Here is a 16,131-nt window from a genome sequence, read left to right as displayed (position 1 = left end):
TGGAGAGTATTTTCATTATATAGAGAAATATCGTCGTCTCATAGGTCCACTGATTTATTTGTCTGTTACGAGACCAGATTTAACATACTCTGTGCATATTTTATCACAGTTTATGCAAAATCCCAGGATTGATCATTTGGAAGCAGCTCTGCGAGTTGTTAGATATTTGAAGAAGAGCCCGGGATAGGGAATTTTATTGAGATCCGATAGTGCTCTACAATTGGAAGGATGGTGTGACTCAGATTGGGCAGGCTGTCCTCTTTCCCGGCGATTTTTGAGTGGTTGGTTTGTGCCTCTTGGTTTGTCTCCAGTATCATGGAAAACAAAAAAACAACCTACTTTTCTCTTTCTTCAGCAGAATATCGTTCGATGGCTGCAATGACTTGTGAATTAAAGTGGTTGAAACGAATTCTTGGTGACTTAGGTGTTAAACATGAGAATGGGATGCACCTTTATTGTGATAGTTAGTCAGCGTTATACATTGCGCAAAATCCAGTGTTCCATGAACGAACGAAACATATTGAATCAGATTGTCATTTTATTCAGGATGCGATTACAGATGGGACGATTAAACCTTCGTTTGTATCTACGACGGTTCAGTTGGCTGACATTTTTACTAAGGCATTGGGAAAAGCTAAGTTTGAGTTTCTACTTTGCAAGTTGGGTGTCCGAGATCCGTACTCTCCAACTTGAGGGGGGGGGTATTGGGATATATTTTAGGAATGATAATATTGTGAAAGAATATCTTAGAATATATTGTGATTATGTTAGGTTATTTGGCCTTGCCCTCCAAGTATACCTATATATAAATATTGTATGTGGCCGATGCGAATCAATGAGAAATACACAGTGAAATACTTTAAGACCTTGAGATTAATTTAACATGTCATTATTTCAAATATGTAATTTTTATTATTTTTACTAGCTAATACATGTAATAAGTAAACAAATATAATAAAAATCAAGAAAATTTGACATTTGCTACCACTTAAACCTACTGGCTTCAGATTTGCTACCTATTTAAATTTTTTTTTTACTTTGCTACCACCCTAAACTGATCATGTTAAAAATAACTACCATTTAACGTTTTCTGTGACAGAAGTTGTTAGTGGGCCCCACCTCACCTAACTAACTCCCTTTTTTCTCTTTCTCTCTCCCCGTGTCTTCTTCTTCTTCTCTCTCTACCATTTCTCATTGAATGCTCTGAGCTCCATTTTTACCCACGAATTTCACCAATTTTTTACCCAAATTAACCTAAATTCTCTCTTTCTCTCTCTGTCGGTGTGTTTCTTTGCTTCTCTCTCTAACTTATCCTTAGATCTGGGCTTGTGGTTTGCGTGGAAGCAGTTCATTGGAGGAGGAGTTCCAACTGGGTGAAGTGTTCGTCATCACCATTGCTGAAGTGGAAGTGGAATCTTCTTCTGACAGGTAAGAGCTTCTTTTGTACTACATGGGGACCAACAATGGTGGTGGATTTGCAAATGATTGATGGAATGTAGGGCAATTTTGGCAAAAAAGTAGTAGTAAACCCTAGAATATCGAGCTTTGCTTAATTTAAGCCTAATTATTCAATAATTCTGCAATTAAATATGAATGTGTGTAAACAGTCTTGTTATGTGCTTTATTTGGTTGCAATTGGTAGTTTATGCACATGGGTACTTGTGTTCTATTTATAATTGCTTATTGTGTTCTGTTTTTATGTGCTTAATTGTAGAATAATGGATGGTGATAATGAGAATGTGGACATTAAGGTTAGATTGTTTGGTGGGTTTGTTGCAAAATATAGAAAAGGCAAAGAGTATTGGGTGTATGAAGCTGGCTTCACTTATTGGAAGCATGATGTCCCACTGTCTTCTATTGATGTAGCATTCCTTAGGTATGTTTGTGTACAAGGGTTTGTTGAAATGGGTTGGGATGTCCCTAGCATTTTCAGTATATGGTATAAGGAGAAGGGATTGACATGGACTAATGGGAAAAGGAGGATTTTGACTAAAGAAGATGTTAGGGGATTCATAGAGGCCAAACATAGGGATGGGTATTTAGAGCTCTTTCAAACTGTGGGGGTAGAGGAGTGGGACAGGTTTCATCCTACAACTGGGGCTACAAGAGTGGAGCAGGACCTTTCCAACCCACCCATTTCTAATCCAAGTGGATCAGCCTACCCATCACATTCAGCCCAAACTGGCATTGGATCACAGCCATCCCAATCAAACCCATCACAACCCCACCCATCTCAAAATAGACAATGCTCAAATCTGAAAACCACTCCATTGACTAAATCAGGCCCAGACCTTAGTATTGTGCCAGTTGTTAGGAGAAGTCCTAGGGTTAGCAAAGCTTCTAAAAGTCAACCCCCCATTAATAAGCTACCTCTGTCAGAAATTCAACCTTCCAACCAAATTAAGCCAGTTCTTAGGAGAAGCCCTAGAATTTTGAGCAAATCTGGAGTTGGGGAAGGCTTAGTTGCTGTGAATGAAACTGGAAAGGCTGTTTCTGGTGTGAGTGAGAAGGGGAAGGCTAGGAGGAAGCTGTTTAAGGGAGAAAAGTTGGGATCTGGGTCAGGTTCATCCAGTTCTGATGTAAGTGACTTAGAGATAGATTGGGAAGCTGGAGAAGAAGATTTAGGCAACAGTGAGAAGGAGGATGAAGAGTGGTTTAGACAAACAGGCAAGGGTTTGTTAGGGGAGCTACAACATTTAACTGAGTACAAGGATCAGAATCAAGACAAGGGTGGGGAGCTAGATCAACTAGTGAAGGATATAGGCTGCAAGGATCTTGTGCTGTAGGAGGAGGGAAGTGATTCAGATGAGCTGAGAAGTCTGCATGGATCCGATGAAGATGTAGATGAAATCCCCTGGTTCAGAGAGGAATTTCACTTTAAGAAGCCTGTTGTTCTTCAACAGAAGCAAAGGTTTACCAGTAGTAGGGTGCTAAGAAAGGCATTGAGAGTGCATGCTATTGAGAATAGATATGAGTTTTATTATCTACACAATGGAGGGGAAAGGATAACTATTTTTTGCAGGAAAAGGTGCAACTGTGTGTGGAACCCAAAGAGAAGCAGTCTTGGGTTGTGTAATTGTACTGAAGAGGTTAGGAAGTGTAACTTCAAGGTATCTGCAAGGAGGATTTATGAGAGTTCAGCTTGGCAAATTAAGGAGCTCAGATTGAAGCATAACTGTATGAGGTCTAAGATGAATGCATGTGTGACATCTGAGTTTTTGGCAAAGAAGTATGTTGAAGAATTGAGAAGCAATCCAAACTGGAAAATCAACAGTTTTAGGGCAAGGGTTCTTAGTGACTTAGGAGTGAGTGTAGGGTACTCTCAAGCATGGTTGGCTAGGGCTAGAGCTAAGCTTATGATATATGGTTCTGCCTCAGAGCAATATAGTAGAGTATGGGATTATGGTAAGGCATTATTGAAGCATAATCCAGGGAGTAGTGTGTATGCTGTAGTTGAGGGAATTGACAGACCAGAACCTCCCCTGTTTCTGAGAATGTATGTGTGTTTACATGCATTGAAGACTGGTTTTAATAGAGGGTGTAGGCCCCTCATAGGATTGGATGGCTGCCATTTAAAAGGGGCATATCCAGGGCAAATTTTGGTTGCAGTTGCCAAAGATGGCAATAACCAGATTTACCCTTTTGCTTGGGCCACAGTGGAAGTTGAAAACAAAGAAACCTAGGGCTGGTTTCTTGAATGCTTGAAGAAAGATGTTGGTGACTGCCATGGTGGATTAGGGCTGACTTTCATGTCAAACAGACAGAAGGTGAACAATTGAACTTAAATTTGCTTCAATTCTCACTTGAGTGTGCATTTAATAACACATCTGATTTGTGTTTACTTTTTTGACAGGGATTACTTGAAGCCTTCCAAGATGTCATGCCCTTAGCTGAGAAGAGGTATCGTGTTAGGCACATTTGGGCCAATTTCAAGCTTCAATTCACTGGCTCAACTTTCAAAGAGTTGTTTTGGAATGCAACAAGGGCAACAACCTTGGTATGAACCTTCTACAAATCTGTCTTGGCTTTGATGTGAACTAGTTTAGCTAGATTAGGCAGTGAAGTATGTTTTGGTTGTGATGTCAACTTTACTTTTGCTACAAAAATCATAAAACTGTGTCCTTTGCCTGTGATGTGTGTTATTTTTGCTACATATAACTATTTGGAACTTTTACTTGTGATTTTGTTTATTTTTTGTTACAACCTTGTGTTTACGTGTCCTTTTTTTTCACATGTGCTAGTTTGATTTTTGAGGTTGCAATGGAGTCCATACATTTTCTGTCTGAAGATGCTTATGATTACTTAGCCAATATCCCAGCCCAACACTGGTCTAGACATGCATTTTCAGACTTCTGTAAATCAAACATGATTTTAAACAACCTATGTGAAACCTTCAATGCTATCATCAAGGATGCCAGGGACAAACCTATACTTACTCAGATGGAATGGTTGAGGAAGTATATGATGAAGAGAAATATTGAAAAATGGAAGACAGTCCAGAAGCTTGAATGTAAGAACATGCCATATGTGACTAAAACATTTGAGAGGATGGAACCTATAGCCAGACACTGTATTGTCCAACTGTCTAGGGATGATTGTTATGAGGTTGAGCTCAATGGTGACCAGGTGGAAGTGCACTTGGGGTTGAGGAAATGCTCCTGTTACCATTGGGAGTTGACTGGGCTTCCATGTGTACATGCATTTGCATGTATTTTGGACAAGAGAGCTGACCCAGATGACTATGTGGATGCCTATTACAGTAGGGCAACCTATTTGCTGGCTTATGGTGATGCCATAAAGCCTATGCCTGGGCCAAGACATTGGGAAAGGGTAGACCTTAGGAGACCCCTGCCACCTCCAGTAAGGGTTATGCCAGGTAGGCCAAAGTCAAAAAAGAGGAAGCTAGAAAAGGGAGAGAGAGCTGACAGCAAAGAGCCACCACAAAAGAAGCAAAAGAGGTGTCCCAAGTGTGGCCAACTAGGTCATTATGCCAAGACATGCAAAAACTCACCAAAGCCAGGACCATCTGCTGCTGCTGAGCCTAAGAAAGCTGCTAAGCCTGTTCTGAACACTCCATGGCTGCAGGAACAAAGGAGAAAGAAGGCAAAAAGGGCATTGAGAAATGTAAGGGCATGTTTTTCTTCTTTTTAAATATGTGTGTGCATGTTGTGTATTTTGATGCTAATACACATGTTGTGAGTGCAGACTGCAGCTGGGGCTGGACCTTGGAGCATTGCCAATAGGACCTTTCCCCAAGAACAGATGCAGGCCCAAGGACAGAGCTCTCAACCTGTTACCTGCAGCCAAACCACTCAGGATTCTGCTACTACAACAGCCCTCCCCCTAAAGAAGCAGTCAAAAGCTAAGGGCAAAAACAAGATTGTCTGACATTTCAGTGTTGAAGACTTATGTAATAGTTTTAGGTGTTTGGCTTCACTGAATTATGAACTTAAGTTGCCACTACTGTCTGTAATAGTTGAACATGCTTTAAGTATGCCTTAGGTACTTGAACAACTCATCTTTTGTATGATTGAACATGATTGAACAAGGTTTAAGTTTGTATTAAACATGACTTTTTGCATGAGTTTAGATCATGTTTATTGTGAAATGTCAGCAATGAAACTTGTGTTTTCCAAAACAATTGACTTTTCCATTAAACTTGTCTTTTTTCATTCATAATTAACCACCTTACAATATCATAGTGTCCACTTCAAGTGAGTAGACTATTACAACATAATAACAGCAAATTGAACAAAACACAAAATATGCCAACACCTACAACAACTACCCCAAATCCAACATTGCTTTGATGGCCTTCCTTGGAGTATTTCTTCCTGTCACCACTCAAGGCTTTGCACTTGACTCTGAGGTTCTCATTCTCAGTGAGCAAGCACCTTCTTTGCCCAATCAGATCCTCAACTTCCCTCTACAATGAGCTCATCTCACCCTTCATCAGCTTTTTGTCAAGAACCAACTGATTAATCACATCTCTTTGCCAATCTGTGCCATCATCTTCATCCAACCACTGAAAGCACTTGCAGCCCCTAGTCTCTGTTTTGGGATCATAGAACTTGCAAGTCAAGAACTTCCTGCCTGGATTCTCTCTAGTCCACGAGGTCAACCTAGCCATGGGAATGCCACAGTCACACTTCTTGTATTTTGAGGGGGATGATCTAATCAAAGACATAATTCCCTGCAAATATAACATCAACAACTATTGTAAACACCAACAAACAACTTCAATTTCATGAACATCAACCTTATACAAAAACCCCCAATTCGATTTTTGTCAAGAACCCTACATTCTGCTCATCAATTAAACCTCAATTTAACTACAAATTAATCCCTGTTTACATACTAAAATCAGTAATACATGCTTCTAGCAGTATAATTACTAAGTTAAACAACATTAATTGCATAAATTCAAGCAAATTGTTCGACAAATTACCTGATTTCCGCCAACAATTGCTTCGCAAAAATTCCCAGCCAACCCTAAACTCTTACCAATTGAACACCCTCACTTGATAAATTTTAGTGTTTCACAGCCTTTGTGTTTTTAATTGATGCAATTTCAACCAAAAAAATTTAAGAAAAAAAAATATCAGAGCAAAGAATTAGAGAGAGAAGTTCATAAATTGGGGAATTCGTGTTTAAATTGGGGAAAAGTTCATATAGCCGTTCGAGTGGGCCCCACATAGTGGAAAAACTAACAGAAGTTGTTAAATGGTAGTTATTTTTAACATGATCAGTTTAGGGTGGTAGCAAAGTAAAAAAAAAATTTAAATAGGTAGCAAATCTGAAGCCAGTAGGTTTAAGTGGTAGCAAATGTCAAATTTTCCTAAAAATCAATCTAATTTACAGGTATTCCCGTTTTATATTTTTGACTTGATATGATTTATATTTCGTAAGTAGTAAGTAATGATATGTTAAAATAAGTTCAAGAAACATAGCCTTAAGGTGGGCTCTTCTAGAACTGTTGATTACTGTGCAACAAATTTTCTTTAAATAATCCCAATAATTTAGGAATAGGATATGCATAAACCAAAATCCAAAATCCAAAATCAAAGAAATACAACATATGTTAGGGTGCACAATTATTAAAATACTTGTATATGTTTTTTTAGGTGCATAAGTATCTAGTTGATCATAAAACTAATGTAGTCGACATGAGAAATGAAATAACGATAAGATATCCTTGCCAAATTTCAATAAAGTAGAAGTTTTGAACCTAATTATTATGATTGAAGTTCATTAGAAAAAACCAAAACAATTGTGATTGATAAAGATCGACGAAAGATGAGGTGTTTCTTCCCTGCTCCGTCCATAAGACCATAATGCATGTTTGAGCTAAAGCATAGACGTGTAGTCTTTCTTTTCCACAAACAAATTTCTGGTAGTGTATAATTTAAGAATCGACTAAATAATTTGCTTTTAAAATTATACTCGTTGAATAGGATGACTTAAAATTAATTATCAACTTTGGAAGAGACTAATTTCATATTGTAAACATGTCAAATAATTAAGTCGTTGATTTGCATCCAAAAATTAATTACAACCTATTAATTAGGTGACAACTCTTATCTACCGTGTTTGTACCTTGGATACATGAGTACATGACTTACTCCGTTTAGTCCTTTCACTTGGATGATTAGTTAGTCCGATACCCCTTTTATCTATATAGTTTGTACATTGGATCATATATCCTACTCCTTACTTCCTTAGTTCCCTTGAATCTCTAAATAGTTAATATGGCATCCCTCTTATTTACAAAGTTTGTACCTTAGATAACATGAGCATATATATAGTATAGTCTATATGATGGATAATCCTAGTCAGAGCTTATTATACAAGTTATTTATCAACACTATTCTCAGTTTTAATAATTATACCAAAATGTATTGATGATTTTTTGTAATAATGTACTTGTTACTCTGTTTAACTTCTATATGACACTAGTTCATAGTATAACATTTGATCATAACTAGAGTGGCAAACACGTGCGATGCACGCGCCTTAGCTGGCAATATTCGGGAAGATCTTTTGGTTTGGCCTTACGTCATAAATTTAGTTGTTAGTACTTAGAAAATATGTAAACAAATATTTGTAGGGGTATAATGTCCGCACAATATTTTTAAGAGTTTAAAAATAGCTAATTAACATTAATAGGGGTAATTAAGTAAATAAACATTTTAGAGGATATAATTGTTTAAACACTATTTATAAGAGTTATCTCATACTTTTTAAAAAGGTAGGGATCTATAAACATAACCAAACAAATGTATTCTACTCGTATCAAGACACACTATTAATTTATACTTCCTCTGTTTTTTTTAGTTGACACATTTCTATTATCACGCTTGTCTACGTATATTTTTAACGCTTAATAATTTTAATTATCAACATTGTAAAATTATAAAAAGTGAATATTAATAATATATATATTTATATATAGACGATTCAAACAAGATCCCACATGATTATATTTTATTGTATTTATAAATCACAAAAGCGAGTCAAAGTGTAGTTTATAAATAGTGTAAAAGTCAAACGGTATCAACTAAAAAATAAATAAATAATATTTTATTTTTTTTTAAAAAGGTGAAGGTATTACTCAATAAATTTTAAAACAAAATCTCCTAAAGTATGATCCTATCATCATAACATATAATTTGAGTAAGCAATTAGGAGCGACAAAACACATATGCCAATCTAGATTGTAAAGTGTCCAAGGTGTCAAAAAGCAAGCCTAGCTAAAAAGCCTATATGTCCAACGTTCTACCTATTATGAATAGTCTATTAGGCTAAACATTCTTGGTAGTTGGAATTCTTGGGAAACACTTCCTAGATACCACCCCAAATCTCTTGGACTATGCTAAATAATTCCGTTAATACGTTGTAGCCCATATTTGATAAAATCGTTAATTTCCTTTTGGGCCTTGATCCATCACAAATTCTCCACCCTTCAAAGAATGATCATTAATTATGCTCATGTGCCCATGAGGGCATGAAGATATATTGATATTCACTTATCCAGTTATTCACCCTTTCAAGGCCTTGACAAATGATGTAAGAAGGGTCCGATCTCCAAGTTAAGAAATTGTTTTTTCAATCTTCGGTTTGGTCCGATTCAAAACCCTATAAAAAATGGTCTTGGATCAGACCGGTTGTTTTCTTAAAATTATACATAAGACCTTGATTAATGATTAAGAATTATTCTTAACAAGCTTGAAAAAATTTAGTTGTATGACCTTTTTTTTACTACACATACAAAAAAAGACGTTAAAATATTGTTTTTCCTTTTTATTTTTTCAAGTTTTCCAAATCATTTAAAATTTAGGAAAAGTTTTCCCTACCTCCTTATCTTATAAAAAGTAGAAAGTTGCTCCTATGAACAGTGCACGAACCTTTATACCCCTCAAAATGTTTATTTACCTTTTTACCCCCATTTGTAATTTTGTATTTTTCTTACGCTTTTTGTCTTTTTCCCAACAAATTGTCCGTTCATTTTCTTACCCAAAATCAATTTTGAGCTTTCACTCTCCTCTCCATCTCTGTTCACCTCCCTTACTGAGCATTAATTTTTAACTTTCTATTTCTTCTCCATCTCCGTTCACATCTCCATTGAAGTACCTAATTCCACAATCAGAACAATTAAAATCAAATTGGGGCCAAAAAAATTCCAAAAATTCCAAATCAAGAACAATTAAAATCAAATTGGGGCCAAGAAAAGTTGATAATATGAAGAAATAATCCAAGAAACAAAGGGAAAAAGAAGAAATGACAAGAAAATGAGGTGAGGGGGAGGTGGTGGAAGAGGGCGGCCGGGGTCTCTGTAAGGTGGGTCACCGGCAACTCCAGTAACTCTCTTTGCTTCTCTATTATATCGAGGGTGGAGTTTTGGTTTGTTCAGTCATTGACCAAGCTTCCATGACCGTGACTCTGTGAGTATAAATGTTTTGTACTTCTGCTTCTACATTAACAAAGTATTAGCTTTTATACTTGCAATTAGAATCCTATTTTGATGTCTAAATTAATAATTATTTAGAGGGAAATCATATAAATGATGTTTGCCCATTCTATCAGAGATCGATACGGCCCAAATGTTTGCAATATTCTACTGCTATATTCGATTACCTTGATTTCAACATATTGTAATGCTTCTTTTCAATTAATTTGTTGTAGGTTGTTTTGGTAGCCAATGATTTGCCTTCTTTTTTTTTTTTTTTTTGGTAGAAAACTGACTTCTATCAATATACATTATTTTTCCACATTTTATCACAGGTATTTTTGCATCTCACAAGGCTTGCTGGTATTTCTGTTTTCTTTATTAGTTGAAGGATGAAAATAGACAATTCATGGGAATGACTGTAGTAATTGGTAACAATTATCTTAAGAATTGTGTTGAGGAATGGAGTCTCTTCTAAGATTTCCACTCCCATTGTACGTGTTTCGGGAACACTTCTTGCAAAGAGGTTATCATTAATTCATAATGATGTGCTATGAAGTTGTCATATCACTCATACTGTTTTATAATCTGGCTACTTTCTGATAGTGTTCCCTCCTGATTTCAGGAGATCATGGGATCGATTCTCAGTTTCTCACCTCTACCCTTATGGCTCTCTAAACACCCAAAAAAATAATTTGGCTATTTGCTTGACTTTTACTATGCATGCAAACTTGCTATTACATATTCATACATAGTCTATGTCCAAGGGGAAGGACCAACAATTTAGCACCCGATCACTTACAATCGTATAGGTAAGCACATAATCATCTATTTTGGGTCAATTAAAGTCACTGTCCTTTATTTGACACAATAATAACATACCATGCTTTTTCATAAACAAACCAGCAACTAAAATTTCATCATATAAATAGACTTTTTCTACATGAGGTTGTATGCATCAGTCTATTTCCCATGATCGAAATTAATTAGAAGACTCTATTAGTTGGATGAATTTGAAGATCTACCCAATTAATTAGAAATTCAATGGAAAATAGAATAATAAAGTTTAAAATGTTTGATATTCAATGGGAGTTATGGCTTAAGTGCATGTAAGTTTCAACTTTACCAATAAATTTTAGCAATCACCTAATTATATTGTGTTATAAGCTTTACCAACCACACTAAAATTTCAACTTACAAATGCAAAAAACAATGTTGATGCAATAGAGAGATATTCTTTTACCAATAAATTATCTCAACATTGTCCTAAAAAAAAGTGCAAACATAGGCCAAGAAAAATTAAATTGTAATGGCTAACCACTCCGCGCGCAACGCGCGCGTTGGCTGCCCTAGTTTTATGAAAATTCTAAAATCGGTCCACACCAGTCCAGGTTTGGGCCAATTTTTTTGGTCCGATTCGAAATTGGTCCTAGCTTAATCGGTTTGGTTTTTGGTTCTTGAAATTCAATTTTTCAATCTTCAGTCCGAATGAACAACCCTACCTCTCAAGATGTCGAAAAATGATCCGGTCTTGGGTACTTTGCCAAGGTTTCTCTTTATATTTGTTTGCTAAATTAAAAATGTTGTTATTGGATTGATGTAATATTAAGAAATTTTGCTTAGCTAAGGATTGGTTTATAAACTATGTCATGTCTCCTTATATGAAACCCCATTGGAAATGTTAGCTTAGCCCAAGATTAATGAACTTTAAGAAATTTAGCTATATTCCAAAGAGGGGTAGATGAGAATCGAACAAGATTTGAACTCGTAATTATTGTGTCGCATAGACTCTGATACCATGTTAATAAACCAACTCAACCAAAACTCATGATAGGTTTACACTAGATTAGGTTCCGTGCCATGCACGGTTATTTCATTACATTTAATCAATAAAAGAAAAAAGGGTGCTGATTTTGCCAAGGCAAAAAAGTCACTTCCAAAGTTCCAAGGCAAATTATCTACCCGCTGCCCGTAATATTTGAGAATCTAAATATGTCAAACTTATTAATTCAATAATATACTTTGTAATATTTTATTGCCTATAATGTTTCCATTAACAATCAATCACTTTATTTTGGCATATACCAAATCGGCATATGATCTGCATCTCCACATATACTAAATCACTACTGATAGGCGTGTCGCGTACCTAATAAAAATAAGCTAACAAGACCATTACTATGTAGATAGGCAAGAAGGATTGAATCCCAACAGACTATGGTTGACTAATTAAACAAAATCAAATAAATACTAAGCAAGTAACCAAAGTAATAGTGAGAATTAATAACTAAAAATATTTAAAACGATCAAATACTAAAAACATTCTAGATCAAGCATCACCACGAATACAATTAATGCAATATTCGATCTAACCCTAATACATAATTCAATTGATTAAAGAGGAAAAGTAATCCCTATATAGTACTTATGATCTCTCCCGAGTTATCAATGACTTCCCTAATAGAAATCAAGCCTACTTTCGTGGAATCATGTAAATTAAAGACTTTGAGCACATTACTCTAACTTCCTAATCATCCATTCAACTACTCCCGTGATAAACATCAAACCCTTAATTGATTTTGTTTATTCAAACCCGTCAAAACCTAACTTCCGTTGCGATTAAAACAATGAATTAATAACAATACTAATTATCCCTAACCTATTATTGGCATTAGCACAATCAATTAAGCATATCAATTGCAATAATCATTAAAGAATTTAAATAATTAAATCATGCATTAATCATATTCGGGTTCCGCTAGATCTTGGAATAAGGAAACTACTCACACATATTAATGAAAACAATAACAAGAATTAAAGAAAACATAATTAATAATAAAAGAAATTAAAGAGAATAAGAAAATACCAAATCTTGAATTACAAGAGATAAATGAAGAATCTTGAGTGCATAATCTTAAATTACAATGAAAATAATATCTAGAGAGAAAACTAGGGTTCTAAGATGATAGATAATGAAATTATAATGCTAAAGAGTATTTATAATAAAGCCAAAAGATTGGATAGAATAAGGAAAAAAATCGGATTAAAACCGGCCAAATTTGTCCAGGCATGGGCGTGTCACACAGGACATGCCCGTGCCCAAAGTCAGAAACATTTGTTCTTCAATTTCTAGCAAGACATGGGCATGTCAAATTCTGACATGGACGTGTCTTGCTGGAATGACACTCACAGCAGCTACGTCACTCGTAAAGACATGGGCGTGTCTCATATTGGCATGGGCGTGTCTTGCTGGGCCAACTTCACTCGACAAGGCATGGGCATGCCTAGGGATGGCAGTGGGTCGGGTAACATAGGAGACCCGCTCCATACCCGCCCAAGTGGGGCGGGTATGCGAGGAGGTTTGGTGGGTGGTGGGGCGGGGGTGGGTATAAAAAATGTACCCGCCATGGGTGATGGGTAGGGTATAGATTTTAGAATAGATCCGCTTTATACCCGCCCCGCCCCATACCCGCAATACCGCCTTATAAGGTAAGTAGGATGATTCTAAAATCCTGGCCTTTCTATAAACTACTATATATAATATAGTAATACACAAGTAATAAAAATAAAAATATTTAATATTACTGTAAAACATATGAATGAAACACTAAATCCCTAAGACCATATTCTCTCTGCTCACCTCTCTACATCTCTCACCAATGATCAATTCATCCTCTTCCCCAATCACCATTTTCTGTCAGTTCTTCTTCATCCCCAGTTATGTATCATTCCATCCCCTCCCTATAATTATCCAATTTAATTGTTGCTCATGTATTTTTTAATGAGCTGATTTTATTTTCTTCTGGAATAAACCCATTTTAATTTCTCTATCTATCTTGTTTTCTTCTTTTAATTCGAATACGGTGATGTTAAAGTTTCATATATTGTGAGATGTCAAGGCATTAAGGTCATTAACCATGATTTGGTGAGCGTTTGTGCGATTATTGTTAATGTCTCATAGCAATGGCAACAAGTTTTGGGAGAATTTTGAGGCGGATTTGGGGCGGGTGTGAGGCGGATATGGATATCCAAGTGGGTGGTGGGGCGGGGATGGATAGTATCTTGTACCCGGCGGGGCGGGTATGGATGTGGGTATTATACCCGCCATGGGTGGTGGAGCGAGGATGGGTACAAGATTTTTAGGCGGGTACGGGTATGGAGGTACCATCCTCCGCATCCGACCCGCCCCGTTGCCATCCCTAGGCATGCCTCAGTTAGACATGGGATGCCTCATATAAAATATTAAAATCAAACTTTTTGCCTCTTTAAAACACATTGACATGCCCATGCCCTATGTGACATGGGCGTGTTTGGCCGAGATTTAGCTTCTTTTCATTTCAACATCAAACAATGGCCTTCAAAGTGAATTGCAAGCTATGATCACGATCCACAACTTCGTAAAACCTTCAAATAGCTTCGTTAAATCCTGAAATACATCAAAAACAACGAATCTACTCATAAAAGTATCATATGATCACAATCAAACCAAATCAAGCCAAAATAAGCTATGAACAACTAATCTAAACTCGAAAACTACCTAAATGGACTCTAAAAACACGCACAATGCACGACTTATCAACTACATATATACACACATGCATTATATTATTCTAATAATCAATACTGCAAGAAGAATCAAAACAATCAAAAGTATGAATTGATTATTGCAATGGGTATAAACCAAAACTTCCAACAGCTACAAAAATGGTCCAAATTTACAAATAGTCATTAACAAATTAATTAAGCACTTGATAAATAAATAAAATTAATTAATAAACAAGTTTAGAGGTAGCTAATACCTATAAATCTTTGATAATGGTGTCTCTCCCAATAAAATGTTAAATTTAGTGAGTATATGGTATGAATAATTTAATTAATTGCATATTTTGACGAGAATAATTAGTAGTTGGAGTTGGAAAGATTTTAATTGGAATATTTAGCTACTAAAATTATTGGCAATAAAACATTACAAAGTATAATATTGAATTAATAAGTTTAACATATTTAGATTCTCAAATATTACGGGCAACAAGTAGATATTGCCTTGGAAATGGTTTTTTTTTTTTTTTTTTTACCTCGGCAATATCAGCCCCAAAAAAAATAAAATAAAAAATAACATAGATAAAATACAACTATATATAACTTACAAAATATTTATTATCTTCTTATTTTGCTTATATAATGAAACGAAAATGTTATATAACGAAAGAGTCGATAAGAACAATGAATATATTGAAACTACATGTTTGACCGTATGAGTGTTTTGAAATACAATGATAAGTTAGTACTTTGTGTCAATTTTCTTTTTATTAACCAAATAAGTATTTTAATTCATGTATTACACCTCATAGATAGAAATAACAACCCAATTCAAGATATTTGGTCAAATTTTTTCTCCTAAAATATGATAATATATGAAGGTATTTGAGATACATATAAAAAAAATTGAAATTTTAATCAATTATCTTTTCTTACGTGATTATATATATATATATATATATATATATATATATATATATATATATATATAGAGAGAGAGAGAGAGAGAGAGAGAGAGAGAGAGAGAGAGAGAGAGTTTATATTGTTAAGCTAAGTTGTTAATTAAACTCCCTTCATTTTGTTATATTCTTCATATTAAAATTAGGCAAGAAACCAATTAAATAATAATAATAATAATAATAATAATAATAATAATAATTTGTATAGCACAAATTTATTATTTAAAATATTTATCAATTTAAATATTATTACAAAATTACCTTATTTAAAATATATTATTTTATTAATCATTTGAACGAATAAAATATGATGTATTAAGAAAATGGCATACAGAGTAATATTTACTACTATGATGTATTATCCTATTATTAAGAGATATGAGAAAAGGTGTATAGTAACAATAGCTATAAAGGAATAAATATTGTAAAAGATTCATATAAATTATGATGTATTAAAAAAATATGGCATATAGTGTAATATTTATTATGATGTATTGTCCTATTATTAAGAGATATGGGATAAGTAAGGAGTATAGTACGAATATATATAAAGGAATATATATATCATTAAAGATTCGTATAAAAGATTTGAATGATATTAATATATTATGCTAGTTATATTATTTTAAAATTCCCAAAGAAGATTTTAACAAAAAGGGAAGGGATGTTTTGGAGGGAAAAGCTACA

The sequence above is a fragment of the Chenopodium album genome, chromosome 14 (assembly GCF_948465745.1).
Source record: "Chenopodium album chromosome 14, dcCheAlbu1.1, whole genome shotgun sequence".
In the NCBI taxonomy this organism is placed as follows: domain Eukaryota; kingdom Viridiplantae; phylum Streptophyta; class Magnoliopsida; order Caryophyllales; family Amaranthaceae; genus Chenopodium; species Chenopodium album.
This window is presented reverse-complemented; position numbering follows the sequence as displayed.